Genomic DNA, 10,000 nt, shown 5'->3' with positions numbered 1-10,000 from the left:
AAGCTTGGAGGAAGATAGATATTTTAATGGAAACGGAAATAGAATTTAAATCTACTCACCCTCAACCACAGGAGCTCAGGGTGTTTTATCGGTATGAAAAGACACCAGGAAATAAAAACATCGACAGAGGACAAACTGTGCCATCAATATTAGCTTCTACACTCTACAGTATATCAATAGATGATCAAAACAAGCGATAATAGAACGAGAGAAACTTGGACCTCCTTGATATATAGACGTTATGGAGTGGCTGAATTAAATTGAAGCAGAGGACCTCGCTATGCACAATTCAAATGAAGAAAAGTTTTATTCGAGAAGAAAAACTTCATAAATATAATAATTATGAAATCTTATTATCTTACATAATTCGCTTATAATCCTTACTTATCTCCTAACATGTACATAACTAAAGTTTCTGACTTTTGTAACATACAGTAGATGGCAAACGGGGAAAATAATGAAAAATATCAAGTAAAATCATAAATCGAAGGAAGTGTAAAAAAAAAAAATGTCTATGATTCGAAAATGTACTTTTTCCGCAACGTAATGAACGTCTATGAATTTACATTTTTTCTTTTATTTATGCTGTTTTTAATGTAGCTTTTAATTGAATATAATGACAGTCTATTGATTTCCTCATCAATATATCAAAGCTAAATGTGTTTATAGAAATCTCAAAAATGTTCCATTAATGAATTAACGCATTACAAATCCGTAAAATCGACGAAAGGTGACAAATCAAGCGCTATTGAAATGTTGATTAATATTAATTATGTAATATAAATAATAATTATTTTGCACTCTAATTATTAACTACATTAATACGTAAAAAAAAAAAAAAAAAAAAAAAAAAAAAAAAAAAAAATAAACATTTATTCAGAATCTACTAATACTACCATATATGCAAGTTCTTTCTTATGTCACACAGCATTATTCAATATTGATGATATTCCTAAATATTGGTTGCCATCCCTTATGGTTAATCATGTTACATAATAAATGAAATAACCTATAGATAATTAATGGTTCGAGAATTGAGATTCTTTGTGTAGTGCCATTATACAAAAGAATTTTCATCAGATACCCTAGATAGTACACACTGGCGTTAAACATTGTACATTTTAACTCAATGAAAATTGCCACAATCGTTCTTTTAAAGCCATGGAAATCTATGCACACTAAGTTTCTTTAGAGCAGCATATTCATTAAAATTATTCTAGTAATTGTTAGATAGTAACGTGTTCGCCTTGTATTTGTATGGCAGAAGATCGACCCAAGCCCTGGACTGTGAGTTTAAGTTACTTACTGGGGAGACCACTACTGTGGTTGGACACCACAGTGGGTGTCTGACGTTTTCCGGCTGCGCATTTTTTTCCACAAACAGGAGTGCAGATTGGGGAGGCGCTTCGTGCGTAAGAAAGAGATTTAAAAGGTAACTCCCTCATTACGGCTGCATTAAGATTTGATGGGTAACTAGCTCATTAAAGATATCATCATCAACTTCATTCAAAAAGACCTGAAATGTTTATAGATAGCTTGATGATAATGATAGTAATATTCTTACATTAGAAAATACAAAAACACCGCATGAATATTTTGTCGGGTTTCACAAAAAAACGTAGTACATTAGGATTATCCGTTTGATATCTTTGAAGAGAAGTAGGTATAACCTATGCAAAGACAGACAAATGCAAATATTAAGCGAATTGGAAACATCACAATGAAAGAAGAGTAAGATAATCACAAAAGAATACATAATAATATTGGCATTGCATTGCAGCAATACATATCTTTTTTAAGAGAAAATATATACAAAATTTTCTCAGATAACTAACATAAATCAGTTATATTATAGAATGTAATATTAGGCAACGTAACTAATACATATATATATATATATATATATATATATATATATATATATATATATATATATATATATATATATATATATATTTATATATATATATAACATATATAATATACATATTATTACATTATATATATATATATGTATATATATATTATATATGTATATATATATTCAATATATATATATATATATATATATATATATATATATATATATATATATATATATATGTATATATATATTATATCATATACATATATATATATATATTGAATATATATATATATACATATATATATATATATATATATATATATATATATATATAGATATATAGATATATATGTTGATAATTTTTATATATACATATATATATAGATATATATTTTACATATTATATGTATTATACATATTTTATATATACATATATACTGTATATATATATATATTATATATATATATATATATATATATATATATATATATATATATATATGTATGTATATATATATTTAATATATATATATATATATATGTATATATATATATATATATATATATATATATGTATATGATATAATATATATATACATATATATATATATATATATATATATATATATATATATATATATATATGTATATATATATATATAGGATCCTTTCAAAAGAGTGACAAAAATAGTCATTAAAGGAGTGTTATATCAGAGGAGATTAATGAGATATGATTTTGCTCTTACCAACGATTGCTTACCGTCTGCCTGATAAAGAGATTTACATATATAAACACAAACATGGAATCGAAATATAGTCTAAAGATATTTAAACGTTTATTCTTGAAATGTAAAAGTAAATAATAAATTAACGTTTATTAACTTCGTTATCATGAAATACGCACAAATACTTAAATGTAGTAGATAAAAAAACACTCTTAACATTCAACAAGTCCATCGTCATTATGATGACTATTACAATAACTAAAATATAGGTTATGAGCAATTCCTCGAATATAATCATTTATCGAAACAACTTTCTTTCTCCTTAAAACTGTTGTGAGGTTATTTTCTCTTTGAGTTTGCTCCCCCTTCCTTTTCCTCTGATAAATACCTAAACATAAACCTTGTTCCTCTTGGACTGTGTGATGGTCTTTCTTCAATGAAGTCTGGAATCAACTTTTAAACTCACATATGGTATCCTTCAAGGACGCCGTGGCAAAAACATCAGTTTAATATAAGTTTTAGATTCAAAAGATCAACTAGCACTGTTTTCATTGCCAGAGTGAGTGACGGGAGCGCTGTGCCACGCACACCTATGGTCGATTCAAAAATGGTCAAATATGACACTTGAATTTCATATGGATTTGATAGGCAGAATTATTTTCTGACCTCAGGACGTGCCAAGTCTCTCTATTATTTTTTGGTCTTGGGAGATTGAATTCTAGCAGGTGATAAATGAACCACACACTTGGATCAAATCTTGGGGATGGGATACACCTTACTTTTAACAGTTACGTTTAAGTAATGGCTAGTTTATCATTGTATTTATGAGTATCAATAACTCGATTACCACTGAAACAATTACTTGGTGAGTTATGTTACTTTTCTTATGTCACTCTTTTAGTGCACGATCATATATATGGCTAGATTTGTTGTTGTTCTCTCTCTCTCTCTCTCTCTCTCTTCTCTCTCCTCTCTCTCCTCTCTCTCTCTCTCTCTCTCTCTCTCTCTCTCTCTCCTCTCTCTCTCTGTATATATATATATATATATATATATATATATATATATATATATATATATATATATATACATTTACATATATGTATGTATATATAGATGGTGTGTGTATGTTTGTGTATGTGTGTACATGTAAATACAGTATGTGCATGTATAAACGCATACATGCATATATCTATATATATATATATATATATATATATATATATATATATATATATATATATATATATATATATATATATATATATATATATATATGTATATTTACATATATATATATATATATATATATATATATATATATATATATAAATTATATATATATATATATATTCATATATATGTATATTTATATATATATATATATATATATATATATATATATATATATATGTATATATATATATATATATATATATATATATATATATATGCATGCATGTATGTATATATATATATATACATATATATATTTCTGTGTGTATATATATACATATATATATATATATATGATATATACATACATATATATATATATATATAATATATATATATATATATATATATATATATATATATATATATATATATATATATGTATATATTTGAGTGTGTGTGTATAGTATACGTATGTATAAACACACTCACATGCTATGCATATATGTCATTAAAAGCCAATATTTGACTTTAATTTCTCAAGACTAGATGTTTTTGAAATACTTTGAATTTCAAAAGTTTGCTTGTGTTAGCATCAATATTCTTAACAGTTTTAGTCAATTCGTGAATCAATATTGTCAGCATCAAGAGATATTTGTAGAATAATCGTATTCATTAAAAAACTAGATTGAAAGACATATGACAAGAGAGATTGTGTGTGAATAAATAATGATTTTCTTTAGAAGTATATGGGTTTAGCTGTTCTGTAGTTTCCTATTGTCTTATGTTACTTTGTGTTAGATTCTCAGGGGAACACTTGTCTGTGACATTTCATGACCCAGAGGATTAATCTAGATTAAAATATCTATTTTTTTAGCTAAATAGATATACATTATACATTGCAAAATTCATATATTCATATTCAGCATACCACAGCATGAAATCGCACAATTCACTCGATATAAAAACAAGGCAATAAATCATACACATCCAACTACTACTTGGAAGATTTTTATTGTCCATTTTTACGCTTTAAGTAACACACTGACTTAAGGAGGAGGAGCATTTCTTGGTCTCTTCTTTGAGATCATTCGACTACTGTCTGCTACTATCTTAACGCTTTTTCAATTCACTGTCGCAAGTATCTTTGACCTTACGACCTGTATGAAAGCATTTCCTGACCCAAAGTATAGCAGGCTAAACCTTGCTTGCTGTTCCCTTTTTCCAACACAGATTTCTTTTCTTTGCATTAGGCAAAGCCAATGATGCACCTGTGTACCTCAAAAAGGTTTTAATTTTTCTTGATCAGTCGAAAAAACACTATTTTATTGACACACCAATAGCTGATGACATTATTATTATTATTATTATTATTATTATTATTATTATTATTATTATTATTATTATTTTTATTATTATTATTATTATTATTATTATTATTATTATTATTATTATTATTATTGGCTAAGCTAGAACCCTAGCTGGAAAAGCACAATGCTAAAAACCAATGGCTCCAACAAGGACAAATAGCCAAGTGAGGAAAAGAAATAGATAAGCTACTAGACAAGAAATGAACAATTGAAAATAAAATATTTTTAGGACAGTATCAACATTGAAATAAATATTCCATATATAAACTAAAGAATCGCGTGCACGAATGTACCATCAAGCAAGAGAACTCTACCCCAAGACAGTCGAAGACCATGTTACAGAGGTTATGGCACTATCCCAAGACTAGAAAACTTTGGTTTCCTTTTGGTGTGTCCTACTAGAAGAGCTACTTACCATAGCTAAAGAATCTCTTGTACCCTTACGAAGATGAAAGTAGACACTGAACATTACAATGCAGTAGTTAATCCCTCGAACAAAGAAGAATTGTTTGGTAATCGAGGGGTTGAAAGGTGTATAAGGATAGATGAAAATGTGGAAAGAATAGACCAGACTATTGGTTGAATGTGTAGGCAAAGGAAGAATTAGCCTTAACTAGATATATGGATTCAATGTATTACTGCCTGGCCACTCAAAGGACCCAATAACTCAAGCGGTAGAGTGTGACGGCCGAGAGAAAGGTTATGACTCAAAGGCAGGATGCAATCAACTGAGTCTTTATTACAGAACACTCTCCTTTATATACAAAACCACAAGGCAACAGGAATTTTCATGTTCGAGAAACAGACAATGTTAGAGAGGAAACACGCAGAAATTTTTATTCTGGTTCTTTTTAGTGCGAGTGAAGAGCGCAGATACAAGCATAATATATACAAAATAATTTATGTACGATCGTGTGACACACGGTTGGTACATGGCTCCCCCCCCTAAAAATGACATACTGTACATGTTAAATAGGGCGCCCTGATCTAGAGAGGCGAACTGTAGGCGGGTCATCTGGCAGTAGATAAGCAGGTTTTAGACAATCAGTGGAGACCAAGTCTTCTTTGCCAAGAATGTTTAGTAGGAATGCTTTCAAACTGTGTCAGATCACAAGGAAAGGGCCTGTGTAAGGGGGCGTTAGCGGTGGCTTGGTAGTGTCGTTGCGCAAGAAGACGTGCGTTGCAGAGTGCAAGTCTGTTGGTATGTGATGCTTCGCTGGGGGCTTGTAAGTCTGGCGGCATGGAGTAAATTTTCCCACGACGTGACGTATGCACTGGAAATCATCGGAGGAGGTTGTAGAAGGAAAAAATTCGGCAGGGACGACCAAAGGGTCGCCATACACCATTTCACCTGCCGAGACGTCGAGGGCGTCTTTAGGAGTGGTCCTTAGTCCCAGGAGGACCCAGGGAAGCTGAGTAAACCAGTTTGAATCCTTGCAGCAGGACATCAAAGCTGCTTTGAGGGTGCGATGAAAACGTTCAACCATTCCATTGGCAGCGGGGTTGTAGGCCGTTGTCTGATGTAGGGTGATGCCCAGGAGATTCGCTAATGATGTCCACAATTGAGAGGTGAAAGTGGTTCCCCTGTGAGAAGTAATATGCTAAGGGATACCAAATCTTGCAATCCATCCAGAGAGTAAGGCAGATGTACATGAGGCGGACGCTGCAGTTTCCATGGGAATGGCTTCAGGCCAACGGGTGGAGCGGTCGATGACGGTAAACAGGTAACGATGTCCTTGTGACGTGGGTAGGGAGCCTACAACGTCGACGTGAATGTGTGCGAAACGACGCTGAGGTTGAGGAAAGGTTCCCACTCTTGAATCCGTGTGTCGATGTACTTTGGAAGTTTGGCAAGAAGTACAGACGCGGACCCAATTCTTAGCATCCTTAGAAATGCCATGCCGAATGAACTTTGCCTTCAGCAGCTGTGCAGTAGAACGGCACGAGGGATGTGAAAGGCCATGTATGAAATCAAACACCTGTCGGCGCATGGGAGCAGGAATCGAAAGTTGTGGTCTGCCAGTACTGACGTCACAGAGGAAGGTGGTGTTGGAGTCGTCGAGGGGGAAGTCTTCCCAATGGAGGGACGTGCAGGATGTCCTACATGCTTGATATTCTGGATCCTGTCGTTGGGCTTCGGCCAGGGCGTTGTAATCCAATCCCAGTTGAACGGCAGCCAACATGTTTCTTGACAGGGCATCTGCAACGGGATTAATTTTCCCAGGGAGGTATTGAAGGGTGCAATTGTATTCAGCCACGGCGGAGAGATGCGGCATTGCCAGGCGGACCAGGCATCAGACTGTCGAGTAAAGGCGTGCACCAGAGGCATGTGGTCTGTGCGAATGACGAAGGGCGTACCTTCTAAGAAATGGAGAAAGTGACGGACAGCCAAGTGCACCGCCAGCAATTCTCGATCGAAGGTAAAATAGCCCGATTCTGCCTTGAACAGTTTTCTGCTGAAGAAGGCCAATGGGCGGGGCGAGCCGTTGATCACCTGCTCGAGTACTGCACCAATAGCGATATCGCTGGCATCGGTGGAGAGAAGGAGAGGGACATGTGGGATAGGAAAAGTGAGAGCCGCAGCAGTTGATAGGGCCTTCTTTGCATTGCAGAAGGCCACTTCTTGAAGGGGACCCCACTTCAGGTCCTTTGGCTTGCCCTTGAGTGAGGTGTAGAGGGGAGCAAGAGTGGCGGCAATGGCTGGCAGAAAACGGTGATAATAGTTGATCATGCCCAAGAACTCCTGCAGAGCTTTGACGGTCGAGGGCGCGGGTAAGTTCTGAACGGCTGCTACCTTCTCAGGGAGGGGATGGACTCCTTCAGGAGTGATGCGGTGCCCTAAGAACGACACTTCATTGGCGCCAAAGGTACACTTGTCGTACCAGACTACAAGGGCGTTTTATTGCAGGCGGTCAGGCACGATGCGCAGGTGACGGAGGTGTTCCTCTTTTGAGGAGGAGAACACAAGTATGTCGTCCACATAACATACACAGAAAGGGAGGTCCCCTAAGATGCCATCCATGAGACGTTGAAACGTGGCCCCAGCATTACAAAGACCAAAGCAGGAGTAATTGAAGGTGTATGTACCAAACGGAGTGGTGATGGCGGTCTTGGGGATATCTTCTGGGTTCATAGGCACCTGATAATACCCCTTCAGGAGATCGAGCGTAGAGAAAACCTTTGCTTTGTGCAGGTAGGAGGTCACGTTGGCAATGTTTTGGAGGGGGTAGTGATCCGGTTCTGTTTGCATGTTCAGGCACCTGTAATCCCCGCACGGACGGAGGAAGCCGTCTTTCTTCAGAACGATGTGTAAGGGTGACGACCATGGGCTGGAGGCCTTTTGGCAAAGGCCCATTTCCTCCATTTCGGCGAACGTCTGTTTGGCGGCTGCCAATTGTTCCGGTGCCAGACGTCTGAATTTTGCGAAGACTGGGGGTCCCGTCGTCTTGATATGGTGATAAATACCGTGCTTGGCAGGAACCGTGTTCGTTTGGCGAAGTTCTGGACGGAAAACTTCCGTGTACGACGTGAGGAGGTGTGCGTAGTCATCCGTGGGTGCACTGATGTGGAGAGCGAGGGTAGAGGGGGCGGGTTGAAGAGGTGTTGACAAGTATGAGTCTGTGTTGACCAATCGTCGGTGGGCGACATCGACCAGAAGGTGGAAATGAGAGAGGAAATCTGCACCGAGGATTGGCATTGTGACGTCAGCAACGAGAATCTTCCAATTGAATTTACCGTTTCAGACCGATAATGTGAGGTTCTCGTAACCGTAGGTGGGTATCGCTGATCCGTTGACTGCTACCAAGCGGACGTCGGCAGATGTAGACAGACTACGTCGTGTCTTGAAGAGTTTCTTTGGCAATAGAGAACAACAAGCACCCGTGTCTACCAAAAATCGCACGCCCGTTCCTGCATCATGTAAAAAGAAAAGATTAGAAACACGAGAAGCCACCGCCACGAGCGATGGCCTACTTACACGTTTTTTGGCCACTGACAATCCTCGGCACATTTCATCGCGGTTGCTCCGAATCTGGGTGGCTTTGCCGCCGCTTCGGCACATCACGGGGTAGGAGTGTATGTCCTACGGCATTCATGTCAGCTTCGGTTGACGTTGAATAAGCATCCTCTTCATCAGGGATGGAGGCGTTGATGGCGGTCTTGAAGTGGCTGTCCATAAGAGCGTCCTTTATGGGTAAACTATCGACATCGGGTATGGCAGCGCGTATAGGTCCGGGTAAACGGGGTATCCAAAGGGCACGAAGTAGGTTCACCTCATGAGGAGAGCCGTCTGCGGCAGGTTGAAGGCGAGCGATACTGGTCATTTCCCTGAGGGCAAGCGAACCCCTTTGGTCCCCCAACGGTTGTTGAGAGAGCTGAAAAAGCTTTGCTATATGGGCGGCTGGCGACGGCGAGTACTGCTGCAGAGGGTATGTTTTGAGGGCGTCATACGCTATTGGGGTGTCTCCTTGTTCACAAAGTCAGTCGGATTTTTCTGGGAAGGTGTCCTCGGGTATCGCAACGAGAACATAATCTGCTTTGGTGGTTGAGCGAGTCACGCCGTTGATGCGAAACTGGACTTCTGCACGCTGAAACCAAGCAAACGTCTCTCCGCTGGCGAACGATGAAAGTTTCAATGGAGCAGCCGCAGCGCCAACTTCTGTAGAGTCCGCCATAGTACCAACGATGGAGGGGCGAGGGGAGTGGGTGTGGAAGGCGGTGGGAGCGAGTCGACTTCCGGGGTCACCAATGTGACAGCCGAGAGAAAGGTTATGACTCAAAGGCAGGATGCAATCAACTGAGTCTTTATTAAAGAACACTCTCCTTTATATACAAAACCTCAAGGCAACAGGAATTTTCATGTTCGA

Source organism: Palaemon carinicauda, chromosome 1, assembly GCF_036898095.1.
Source record: "Palaemon carinicauda isolate YSFRI2023 chromosome 1, ASM3689809v2, whole genome shotgun sequence".
Classification (NCBI taxonomy): domain Eukaryota; kingdom Metazoa; phylum Arthropoda; class Malacostraca; order Decapoda; family Palaemonidae; genus Palaemon; species Palaemon carinicauda.
Note: the sequence above shows the minus strand (reverse complement) of the source record.